A 13369-nucleotide genomic window follows, 5' to 3' on the forward strand; every position below is an offset into this window, starting at 1 on the left:
ATTTTCTTGTCAACTTGTTACTGATTCCACCGTAGGAATGGCTTCACACTAAAAGCCTCAAGCTCTTTGAGCGCAACGGATGGAGCTTAGTTTTGGAGCGTCTTACTGTGAGTAGTATATTATACATTTATGTATGTATATGCATTTTCTCCTCTCCCCTTTGCAATAAGCATGCGTTTAAATGCGAATGAGATTGATGAGACTTAGTGATTAAGATGATATGCGCCCATGAATTATGTGAAAGAGTAGATTTTCATTGCATAACGGGATTGAGTTACAACCTCCTAGATGATGAGATACTCATCGGACATAGGCGCATGCTTGATAAGTAATGTTAGTCTACAAGTGCTTTGTTATTGTTATTTTGATTAGTGTTGCTTGCCGTTTATTGATGTTGATGTGATTGTCTGTGTTTGTATCTTTATTATGATGTTTATCAATCGTTAGAAAAAAATGTTGCCACTATGCAGATAGACTAATTTGACAGCAAAAGTGGGGACCTTCTCAGTTTACTAGAGGATGATATTCTTAGTGGATCTAGAAGGCTTGAAAATAAGATGTTCAGAGAATTATGATCCACGAGACTTCGAAACGAACCTATAAATTTTTAAAAATATTATAAGCATTTGAAAGAAGACTGAAACAATTTTTGAAATGGTTTTATCATTTTCGCAAAGTTTTAAACTTGAGCGTTGTGTCCGTTGGTCTCTCAGTACACTTCACATGCATCGAGTCGCACATGTTCACTCATGCATCATATAAGTTTCATGTCAAATACGTCGAGTAGCATATCGGTCGGTCAGTCTCAGATATAATGCTGCAAGTTTTAAACAAAGTGAAAATGAAAAGTATACTAAAATATATTTTACTGAAAATTATTAAAGTATATTGAATGGTTCGAACAAGACACGATGGATCAAATTTCTCTGTATGGATGAGGTTCGGCACTCGAGACATCACAATAAACTATATGGTGATTGCGAGTGCATAATAATACGATTGCTTGTCGGTGAATTGTTTATGATTGGTCAGGGAGGCTTTAAATAATAATTACTGTGTCACAGTTGTGTGGATGCTCAAAGAGGTTTTCAATAATATGGTGTTAGGGATATTAATATTAAATCTGTAACTAGACAAAGCCGAACCAAAAGTATTTTTACTTTATGGTATTAAGAGCATACTTTTGTTATCTTAAAATATATACTGTAATAAAAATATTGTTCAATACTAATGCATCACCCTAGGAGAAGGATAAAGCTCTCTTATTTAAGCAGCAGGAATTTTTATTTTTATTTTTTGGAAAAAAGATTGCTCTTTAATTATAGAAACAAAAAAAGAAAAGGGATTTTAGCATAAGAGAATTTGATTTGTACATGACAAGAAATGAAAAAATAGATTCTGATTCTAAGTCTGCCATGCAGTAATTGGCATAAAACTAGACTTGGGATGTATATACATATATACATAATGATTGATTGACTAAAATAGAATTGGAATTTTATTTATTTTTTGGATAAAGAGCTAAAAAAGCATGTTGTTGTATGTGTCTATATATAAATATTCCAGAATGCTCCGAAAATTTCTAAATGAGAAAATATTGATAGAAGTAATCATAAGCCTTCAGTTATAATTTTATTTTTAATTATTATTCCAGCGTTGGATCTTTTATGTATAAACATACTTTAGTCTAATAATTTACATGCAACTACAGATTTGTTGTGATGATAAAATGTATCTGCCTTCAAAAGAAAAGAAGCAATGAAGTATTTGTTTTTATTAGTTATGTTCAGAATTAGTATTTTTCTTTTTACATTGGAGAATATGCATACAGCCATAAATAAAAGAACATTTTAAATTCACTCATCTTTCTCTTTAATGATTCCAGCATCATCAGAACTTACATTAGTCATATGCATAAAAAATAAGCAAATTCTTTGTATGGTCATTCAAGTTCAGTGCATGGGGCTTATAGCTTAGGGTTATCTTCCAAAAAATGCCCGAGTAAAAATTAGCTAGCTAGCTAGCTTTCCTTATAAAGAACTGTCTGAGAAGAGATTTATTAAAGAAAGGAAGATAATCATGTTTATGAGTTGATAGTGGCAAGGCATATCTGTGGTTTAAGGTGTAAAAAGAGACCTCTATCATAAAGAAAAGTGGACTAGTTGTGATTGGTACAAGACAAGGACTTATACTTGCACATTTCAAATCTTTTGGCTTAACACTATTATAATTTTAGCTTCTTTTAATAAACCTCTTTTCCAATAACAACTAATATATTATTATTATTATTATTATTTAAAGAAATTGGAATACGGAACCTAGTGAGGGAGTTCTATAGAACTCGGATTAAGGTCTCGAAACAAATTTAAAATTTTGTATCTAACGCCAAATCAATTTTGCACGTCTATTATTATTTTTCACGTTGTTGTTTACTTTTGTAGATATAATTTTTCTTTCTCTTTTCGCAAGTGCTATATAAACCAATCTTCAGGCAAGAATATATTGTTAAGCCATGTTTGAGCATTTAAACTCTAATCATGTCTTTGAAAGAATTTAACTCTAGAATTTATGCTAACCCTATTTCAGGACTAAAGACTGCTAAGTATCTTCTTTTGTTCTTTGGTTTACGAAGTTTGCATACAACAAACCATTGAAATCACAGGCCGAAATTTAAAGTACAATAAATCATTAACTGACATACATTACATGTGCAAATGCTTACCATATCAGAGTCTTTTAGTTTTACACTCTTTGTTAAATTTTAGATAGCCAGTTTGTTATCAACCTTAAACCTACCCGAGAGGTAGGCCTGGACTGGTTAAAAATTCAAATATAAGCCAGCTTAAAATCTTAAGCAGTAACTAAGGATCAGCTAAGTTTCAATATCATATTGAAACCAGAACCGGTCCTAAATCAGAACCAACGACCCAAGCTGGAACCAATTTCACTGGAATTAATCTAAGGGTTGTATTTGGCACAAACCCCCTAGCTATATGGATAATATAGTTGGGCTTTTTTCATTAACATCATCTTTTCCTCATATTTTGGGTTTGTGTTAATTTTCTTTTATTTTAATATCTTTTTATCAATTTGATTTACGGATTCATAATTTTTAGAAATAAACTTAATTCTAAGCTCAGTTAAGTTATAGAATTGCTTCTTTAAACTTTATTTGGTAGAAACATTCTAATCCATAATATTATTAATTCTATTCTTATAGTCCAATATTTGATAGGATAGTTTAACTAATAAGATAAATTACTAAAATAATTATATTACCTAAACTCTATTTGCTATATATACCATATTATATCTCTCTAATTTCTTCTTTTATTTTTCTTAAAAAGTCTATAAATTATATAGTATTCATTACTTTTTATAATATTTTTTTATGTTACTTGCAAGTTTATTGGATAAAATTTTAGTGCTTTTTCTATTGAATCTTATAAATAAATATAAATCAAATTTATTTTGCAAAAATAAAAAAAAATTATTATGAAATATTGTATAAAAAGCTTATAATATAAGTGCAAGAATATAAATTTTAAGATTAAACTACTATAGTCACATTAGCAATAAAATATCTTATATAAATTTTGGTGGAGATAGTTTACTTAATATAACTTTTAAACTAATAAGTAAACAAATGAAATTTATAAAGTTATTTTTAAGTAAATAAAGTAAAAAAATAATACTATTTTAGAAATTAGAACTTTATTATTTATATAATTAGTAATCTCATTGTAGATGGCTTACTAAAGACATAGAAGGCTTGGTATTGAATAAGATTGATTTCATGGATTAGCTAAGTCCTTGAAATTATTAAGCCGACCTCTATTATATATACCAAATATAGTGTTATTTATCAATATTATAGCTTAATTAGTTAAGCAATAAACCAAACAAATTGTTATATTACTATTGTTATTTTATAATAATGGAATATTAAAATATACAACGTTAATTTTTAATGGTAAATTCATACCTAGTAGTTTTCTTATCAAATAAATTATCCAAATATTTCTAAAATTATAAACACGTATATTAATTTTATTTATCAAGCTTTTATTTTTGTGTGCTAAATCACTTACTAAAATCATCATATTATTGAAAATTATGTTATATTAATATGAGATCATAGATTTCTAATAGTAACAGTAGATTATTAAAGTGAAAAAAAGAGAGACCAAAAACCTTGCAATATCAATAAAAAAATCACTGATCCTTCAAGTGAAAAAACATCTATCTATAATGTGTCATTTTTTACTTTCCAGTAGAAGTTCCATTAAAAACAAATTTTAGTGCTTTATTTATATTTTCCTTATTATTAATTAATCTTGAATTTTTCAAATTTTAACAATTTTATTTAATTATTTTAAAATTTTAAAATAAACAATAATACTTTAAATCACATCATCAAGCATCATGGCAATACCATTAGTGGAATAACTTTCCAACCTCTAAGTCAGATAACCCACACTCCCATTGCAAATCGAAACCCTTCCTTAATAGCCAAAAGTTCAGCCATAGTTGTAGAAAACACTGATAGGTTAGAGCTTGCAGAAACTGCCATACGACCACCTTCATAGTTTGTGAGAAGAGTATAAGAAAAGGAAATAGAAGGGTGTAATTTTAGCATTTTTTTAGGGCAAACAAAGATATTCATATATATATATATATATATATATATATATATCAACGATAAACAAACTTGTTCATTTATGCATAGTAATAAGTCCCGTCTGGTGTAAGGGCAGTAAAACTGGTGGCTTGGTTCATGTTTGTTTAGAAAGTTATCTTGGTTTATTTTAAAATGTCAATATTAAGGTTGACACAGCATCCTCAATAGGATTTCCTAGCTCATCTAAGATGGGGGTCCCTTCTATTGTGGTTTAGATAGCACCTAGGATGCCCATAATGGCCAGATCCCTTATGATTTCTACACTTATGGTGAATTAGTTAGCCTTACCCAGAAAGAAGGATTGAAGATTTGCCATGACCTTAAACTCCAAAGACAACTAAAATGGGAAATGAAGAAGGTGGAATTTTTATGGCAATGTTCCTGAGACCATAATTCCAGAAGTTCTACCTCTGTTTAATCTATTCAAAGCCCATCATGTAGCTGGATTTTCTGGCCAGCTTAAAGGATGGTGAGATTACCATCTCACACAAGCACAACAGCTCAAAATCCTAGGTGCTATCCAAACCACAATAGAAGGGACCCCCATCTTAGATGAGCTAGGAAATCCTATTGAGGATGTTGTGTCAACCTTAATCTTAACGATTTCCCTTCACTTCATAGGAGACCCTTCTCTTCTAAAAGATAAGAATGCTGAGCTTCTTAGCAATCTAACCTGTAAAAAGCTTAGCAATTTCCAAGCTTATAAAGATGTTCCCTGACTGCTCTAGCAAACTCAGTTTGCTTCTGAAATTGATCTTGGCTAGGCTTTGAAATTTGGTAGGGTGTGAAGACTGGATTTTTGAGCTTTTCTGATTGGCTTATCTCTTTTGGATGACTAGTATTGGGGATTGGAGATGTGAAGACTACAGGAGGTTTTTGGATCTGGCTTTCTATCCTAACAATCTGCTTCCCTATTGTGTTAAGATAGGTATTCGAGAAATTGTTCTGCTGAACAATATTCTTGACATTTTTCTCAAGATCTTCTCCTATTAACTTGTAAGGTGTAGCCTCTATTTCATTCTCTCCATAAGGAATGGTTATTTTCCTAAGGGGAAGATGTTCATACTGGATGGTTTGGTTTTCCCCGACCTTCCATTCTGGAGTCTTGTTTCTTATAGTAACAGGACTAATAAGCTTTTCTTTGAAAGGATAAAGAATACTATTTTCTTTGCAATAAATCTGAAACCAATCAAAAAATTTGATTTGGATCTTTTTTTTTATGCAAAATTGATAGTATCTCTCTTGAATATTGTCTTTTTCTTGTAAAAAATGCTTAAAAAACCAAAGTTTTTTAGAATGGTTTTTCTTTGAATAGAAATCTTCATGTAAAAGCTTTTTATTGATTTGAAAATCTTTTGAAATCATGTTGATTTCTGCTTCTAGATTTTGTGTTATTGTAGATGGTGATGGTGAAGAGGGGGTAGAGACGGTCTCTATATCATCATCATCTTTGTTTGGTTCATTGTAGACGGGTCTAGGGATATTACTTTGGTAATCAACATTCTGTAATATAGTGTTTGAGCTTGGTATATCAGATGTTGAAAATCTTGGTTGTGTTTGTAATGGAGTTGGTTCTTTGTAAGGGGCATAAATAACATAAGGTATTTTTGATACCTTTCCAATATCTATGGTCAATGTTGAAGAATCATCATCAGAAAATCTAGATGAGGTTGATTTCCTGTTGAATGTAAGCTTTACTTTTCCATCTGGAAACTAGGTTATGTTTTTTAGATTTATATTTGGCTCTGTTTGCTTTGGTGATTCAGGTTGGGTTGCACCTTCAAGGATCCATTATTCTGGAAGAGTGATATCCTTCCATTGAATGGTTTTTGGAATAGTTGCATTGGATTTGGAAAGATCTGTTTGTAGGAATAAGGTTTCTCCTTTTGGTGAATGGAGTTTGTGTTTCGAACCAAAAGCAGAAATCATGGCTTTGTAATGTATTTTGAAAATCAATGCTATCGGAATAGATCCTTCAAGTATTTTGTAATTATGTGTCTTTATTTGAAGAAATTTGTAAACCTAACATCTCTAAGGACTGCTAAGATGGAAGTATCTAAACCTTCTCTGGTAAGGGGCTTTATTCCTACCTGGACAAGGCCTATATGAATATATTTATAGTCTTTTTCTTTATGCTTATAGAGGGTCTTTGGATTCAAAAGATAAATTTCTTCGAAAGGCTTTGAAATTTGAATATTTCTTTCTTCAGTTTTGATAGTAAAATCAGTTTTGAAGAGAGGAAACTTTGAAAACTCATAGATTTATTTCTTTTGAACCTTGGGTATTTCACAATCATTAATATGGTTTGAAAAATCTTCAATAGTGATTTTCTCACTATTTACTAAACCTTTATACCTTAAAGACTTAGAGGTAGAAGAGTACGAGAAAGAAGAAGATCTACAGAAAAAGGTTCTAAATTTATTTTAAAAGAAACCAAGATAACTTTCTAAACAAACATGAACCAAGCCACCAGTTTTACTGCCCTTACACCAGACAGGACTTACTACTGTGCATAAATGAACAAGTTTGTTTATCAGTGATACGATGCAGATTAAAATGATTTTAAAATCTTTTTTATGCAGATGTTGTTTCTTTCCTAGAACTCAGTTGGCTCTGATACCAATATCAGTATATATATATATATATCTGTGTATATATAGTTGCAGAAAACACTGATAGGTTAGAGCTTGCAGAAACTGCCATACGACCACCTTCATAGTTTGTGAGAAGAGTATAAGAAAAGGAAATAGAAGGGTGTAATTGTAGCATTTTTTAGGGCAAACAAAGATATATACACACACACACACATATATATATATGATACAATGAACATGGTTTTTGAACAACTAATCAGATTGCTTATCAACATATATCAGTGCTTAGATCCCTTTGTGCTTCTTTGGTCCTATTTTGAGCAAACATAATTTCAAGCACACAGACAAATAGAATATTAATTGCTAAATTATTTGCTTAATGAAATGTTTCATTTAAACAATGATAGGTCATGCTTTATTTTTTCTCATTTCCTTCACGGCTTTGTGTCCTTTGATTATATTTTAAATGAAATTTTCTTTTATTTTTGTGGTTAGGTAGGATTGGAATAGATGGAACTCAAACTTTACTTTTTTTTTTTCTTGGTTTTAAAATTGAAATATACACTTAATATCATGCATGTAAATTGCTATCAAGATAAAACTTTTTGTATAAATTTAATTTAATTTAAATTTTATAAATTTTTATTGAATAAACACATAGAAAGGTAAAACAACCTAAAATTTTACTTGAATAAAATTTAGAAAATTTAAATTAAATTTATATAAAAAATCTAATATGTACTTTCTAGGTAAGCTACATACTAAAACATTTTCATATAAATTGCTAAAAGAAAAAGAAACACTATATGTAAAGTTAATCTAAATTTTTTATAAATTTTTATTGAATAATCAGCTAATTATCCGAAATGGATGCAAGAACTAAATATAAGAATTTGGCGGTAATATAAAAAAAAGAGTTACTTTTCTAATTAAACAATAATTTACTGCTGCTTGAATCAAAATTGATCAGAAAATAATGGAAAAACAATTGCCAGGTTCTAGAATTTGATTTCATTGGAGTCGATAAGCCAAGGTAATTCTTGATTCAATCAATGTAGGATAGAAAGTGCTCCCTACTACTGGTGGAATCAGACTAGTTGCCCATAATCGCCTGAAAGACTAAAATCTATTGTGATATAGTCGACCCCTTCATCTTAGAGACTTCATATGTCCAATGATATTTTTATTATCCTAATTGATGGATAAAATATTTTTTTTATGTTAAATATAAATTTTCTAGTTAGAATGTGACAATAACACTATCTAATTTTCTTTTTAATTTTTATTTGCAATTTTATTAAAATTGTATTTCATTTTTTAATAAATTGGGCGAAATCATTTTCTCATTGATTAATATAGAAATGCTGGTAGGAAATCATCATCTTAGCAACCACACACCCCAATAACTAATGAATTATGATCCATATGGAATGCAAGAAAACACCCTCCAATCAAGATGATTCCAAAACCCAAGGATCTCCTCAAGTGAAGTTAGAAAAAACTAGTTCCAACAATGAAACTAGCACTTGAATTCAACTCCAAACGCCACAAACCAAGTATGATTTGATAAGTTATGAATCAAACACAAGATTTTGGTTAGAGAACGCCACAAACTAAAAATAGTTTGATAAGTTCAAAGTTCATGCAAGAACTTAAGCAAAAACACTCACAAAGAGCAAATAAAGATTATCATTCAAAATTCTATATTTATAAATGAATTTGGCTTTGATATTTATAGCCAAAACAAGACAAAGAAAACCTAAATGGATGTCTTTTGAACTTTCCCACGTTTTCCCCTTTAATTCCCCTTAAAACTCATTAAAATGGCTATTTTTTTTACATTGATAGCACTCATTTTGTAACTCCCAAATGACAACTAAACATGTGCACTCATTTGTAACTCCACACAACACACATATAACTCACACCTAATAAAATAATCCTTAATTAAATAAAAATAAACTAAAATAATTACTTAAGCTAAAACCCAAAAGATAAGAACCCATATAAATATGAATTAAGCCCAAAGGCCTAATCATAGCCAAATGGCTTTTATTCTTCAAAATGGACTGAATGCTTCATTATAAGGTTGGACTCTTGTTTTCATAGATGAGTTGCATTTCCATTTTGGACCTTTTGGTGCATGCCTTTGCAATGGAATCTCATGGCAGCCTTGATTCATATCAAATGCTAAGCTAAAAATCTTTCACTTTAAATTAAAACTTTGAAATTACTTATAAAATAAAAATGTATTAAACTTCAACGGTAATAAAAAAAAGAGGATATTTTTTGAATTTTGAGGAAGAGGAAAATGTAGCTAATTAGGAAATTTTTTACCGTTCATGAGTAATACTAAGGGTCCATTCTCATAAGAGCATCTGAAACGTTCTTTTCCCTACATTCTTTTCCTTTCACCCAGCTGTGAAACCCACAATGAATCCTGCGATTCTCCTAGGGCTGAAGTCCTCAATTTCAGTTTTAAGCAAAATGCCTCTCTTTTGTTCCTTGTTCCTGTGATGGTACCTATTCTTCTGTAGATTTAGTTTCATTATTGTTACTTTCTTGTTTAAACCGAGAAAATGGGTTTATTCTCAAGCATTTAACATAAATCTATTGCATACCGCAACAGTCATAGAAAGAAGAAAAGAAAACAATAACTCTGGACTTTCTAAATCTAGCATGTCATTTCATATTTCTTAGTTCTTATTCTTCAAATGGGTTTAATGAAGTTTTCGTGTGTGATCAGTTTCTTTAATTTCTTGCATCTTTTAATCTTGGAATGGGATGTGGACAACTTTCAGTGAAAACCATCCTCATGTTGTTTTTCTGTTTATGGGGTACATTATGATCATGGTCTTGGAGGAAGTTGAAGAGGTATCACCAGAGCTTCTGTCTCCTATCTTGGGCAGTTTAAGAAAGGGGAACCAAGTGATTTCTATTCGTTTTCCTTGTAAAGTCATATATTGATTTGATGATCAGATAACTTACTTTCTTTTTCTCCACCACCAGAGTGTTCTGCCTATTACATGGAAGCTGGGTGAAAGAGTGATTGAAAATTGTGTTTCAATGCTTGTACCCTACATGCGTTAAACAATGCAATATATGGGCTTTCCTTTAGATGATTATGGTAAACCTGTTGCCTATTTATGTGCGCAAAATCGTGGGACTCTAGATCACAATAAAGTAAATTCTTTTCAAGGTACCAGTGTTGAGAAACATCTGGTATGCTTCTTGTAATGGTTGCATAATTATGTCTCTTATGATTGATACTTGTGACTTAAGTTAAATTCTTTTTAAATGATCCTGCAATGGGTTGAAAAGTTTTTGGATGTTTCATGTGTCATTTAATCTCTTGGGATAAGGAGAGCAGTTGCAATCAAGGGATTTGTAATTCATCTTCAGTCAACCAATCTCTCAAGTCTGGACATGTTTGTTCTCAACAATGGAGAGGTAGAAAAGTCCGAGAAGGAAAATCTAGGATGAAAAAGGTAACAACTCTTCATCATGGTGTGATGTAGTCTTGCACTGATTGGAAAATTTTGTCAGCATTCAAAGTCTCCGTATGGGATGTGAAGGTAGTGAACACAAGTAGACACTAATATTCACATGTGTTTGTTCTTCTACAATCTGACAATATTAGAATACAAAAGCTTATGGGATTGATATTTCTTGCTTATTGGCTTAATAATTACTGAGACATATTGTAAGGGCTACAGGGCTAACTAAATCAATGTTTTGGTGAAGATTTAGAATTTGGTGGTTTTCTTACAAGAAATCTATATACGGACAGTCAGCATTGAAGCTTGATATATCAAGCTGTTTAGTAATAATCAACAGTTGTTAGAAGTGTTCACTTTCTTTTTTTACAATTCAGGCTTGTTTAGCTCCGGATGATGGTAAACTTTTTGTTGAGAATTTGATTGGTTCCGGAATCAAAGTCTGGTGTGCAGAAGAACATGCGTAAGTATTCCATACATCCTTTAATATTAGTATGTATATTTCCTTTATGTTGTATTTTTCCTCGCAGGCTTTTTTATTTGTGGCTTTTTATAACGAGATAGTAGATGTCATTTCTGCCTACGGCCATGCTTGATTCTCTTTGTAATTTCCTTTCTTTATAGCAACAATCATCATCTGATTATGTTTGAGATTTCATATTTAGAGAGTTTTAGATATCTGGCTTAAGTAACTATTCCGGGAGGGTTAAGACGCCTATATGCATGCAAATTGGAGAGTTAAGGTTTGGACAGTTTTAAAGTAGATATTTGGTAACTCTTTCATGTGGAGTTGCATTTGTAAGGTGGAGGTAATTTAAGAGTAGTTTTCACCTTTCTGTATTAAGATTTCTTTTGTAGCCAGTTCTTAATAAGAGGTGTTAGAGGGTTTAGGATAACACATTGTACTTTCCCCCAAAATACAATAGTTTCTGCAGTCTTGTTTACAGTTTTAACTGCAAGACTCTGACAATATCTGATCATGTTCCTTTTAGAAGTAAGCCCTTAATAATGATGCATTTGCATCTGAATAGAAGTGATGTCTGATTAGTGGCTGCTCGTACCTATATAAAGGACGAATTCCAACTCTGTATTATTGTTGAGACTATCAGATGGATTGACTTCACTAGAACTTGAGCTACTGCTTCTCTCTTAAGTCAGTAAATGCATTGTGCGTCATGCGTGGATGTTCATATATGCTAGCATTTGCATGCACGTGCATCCATTTATGCTGCTTTTTTTCCTGACATTGCATAGAGTTTTCTTATCTGCACTTTTTCATTTAAGGTTTTAATTTCCCTCTTCTTTTGTTGTGTACAACTTATTTGCAGGTCCTATGAAGGTGATATAGTTTCTTATGATCCTATAGAGAAGAAACATAAGGTGAGAATCATAAAGGTTCCGTCGTGCCTTTTTCTTCTCTCTAGATAATGCGATCACAGGCACAAGTACTTTTGGCATTTTACTAAACATATGCCTCTGTCAAGTTTGATACGCCAATGGTGATGAAAAACTGCTGCTTCTCAAGAAAGAACAGTGGGAGTTTATTGGTGATGAAAGTGGTGCAAGTGGGGTGAGTTGGCTGACTGCATACTTTTCAACTCGCATATGGATTAAAGTCTAGAATGTGATTGATTTCTAGTTTTAATGACAGGAAAAACTAGCTAATTCTCCAAATCTTGATGCTTATTGTGAAATGTAAGTGCTTCTTTACCCACTAGATCTTTTATCTTCTTTCTAGTTTAATGGTATTATTTGTTAGTTGTGCAAACTATAGCTAATATATTGGTTTTTTGATTTTGCCAGGCACCAGCACAAGAAACCAAAAATGAATTCCAATTTTCCAGTAGAGGAAACTATGTAAGATACTAAACTGCAAACTGATACTTGTGTTTTATACTATGGCTTTTTACTGCTATGGAGCTCTAAATGCCAATGTATTTAATAGCAGAAGAGAAGGAATCTCAAAAACGACACTTGATATCAAGATTTCTGGCAAGAACAACTCAGAAATCTAGCATGTTGTTTCATATTTCTTAGCTCTTATTCTTCAAATGGGTTTAATGAAGTTTTCGTGTGCGGTCAGTTTCTTTAATTTTCGATGTCTATTGGCCAAATAAAAAAATTGTTTACTTTTCCAATTGTTAGAGCTTCATTTGTTATTCTTGAAAAAAAAAACAGGTGAATGCCTGTTTTGTTGGGGTTTTATGCTAAAGAAAAATGATACTTCCACTAGTAGAATTTTTGAATTTTTGAAAATGTAATCCTTTGATTCAAGTAGAGCAAAAAAGCCCAACTGTCAGGTTGTCTCCATATTTCATCCGCTGCAACATAGGAGTGGAAATCCTCAATTTCAGTAGTAATCACAATACCCTGTCCTCTGTTCTTTTTCTTGATCATTTCAATTAAAAGCGCTTGTTTCTTTGATGCTACCTGATTTCTGATAATTGTGTTAATGGACATGAAAATATGGTTCTTTGGTTTGATTTTGTGTTGATACCCATTTTGTTTGTTCTAATTTGCAGAAGTTGGTTCGGGGACTTCATAAACCATAGCAGGTTGCTTATGATAATACTCAGTTCTTGTAATTTTTGCTTCTG

The 13369-nt window shown here is 31.3% G+C and overlaps 1 long non-coding RNA gene across 1 annotated transcript; it reads left to right on the plus strand.

Annotated features, from left to right (window-relative positions):
* The first annotated feature begins 10446 nt into the window (after positions 1 to 10446).
* LOC8269247 lies at positions 10447 to 12213 on the plus strand. Its single transcript, XR_007217207.1, has 4 exons — positions 10447 to 10497; positions 10641 to 10763; positions 11150 to 11235; positions 12101 to 12213. It is a non-coding gene; the product is annotated as an uncharacterized LOC8269247 (long non-coding RNA).
* The last annotated feature ends 1156 nt before the right edge of the window (positions 12214 to 13369 follow it).

Source organism: Ricinus communis, chromosome 9, assembly GCF_019578655.1.
Source record: "Ricinus communis isolate WT05 ecotype wild-type chromosome 9, ASM1957865v1, whole genome shotgun sequence".
In the NCBI taxonomy this organism is placed as follows: domain Eukaryota; kingdom Viridiplantae; phylum Streptophyta; class Magnoliopsida; order Malpighiales; family Euphorbiaceae; genus Ricinus; species Ricinus communis.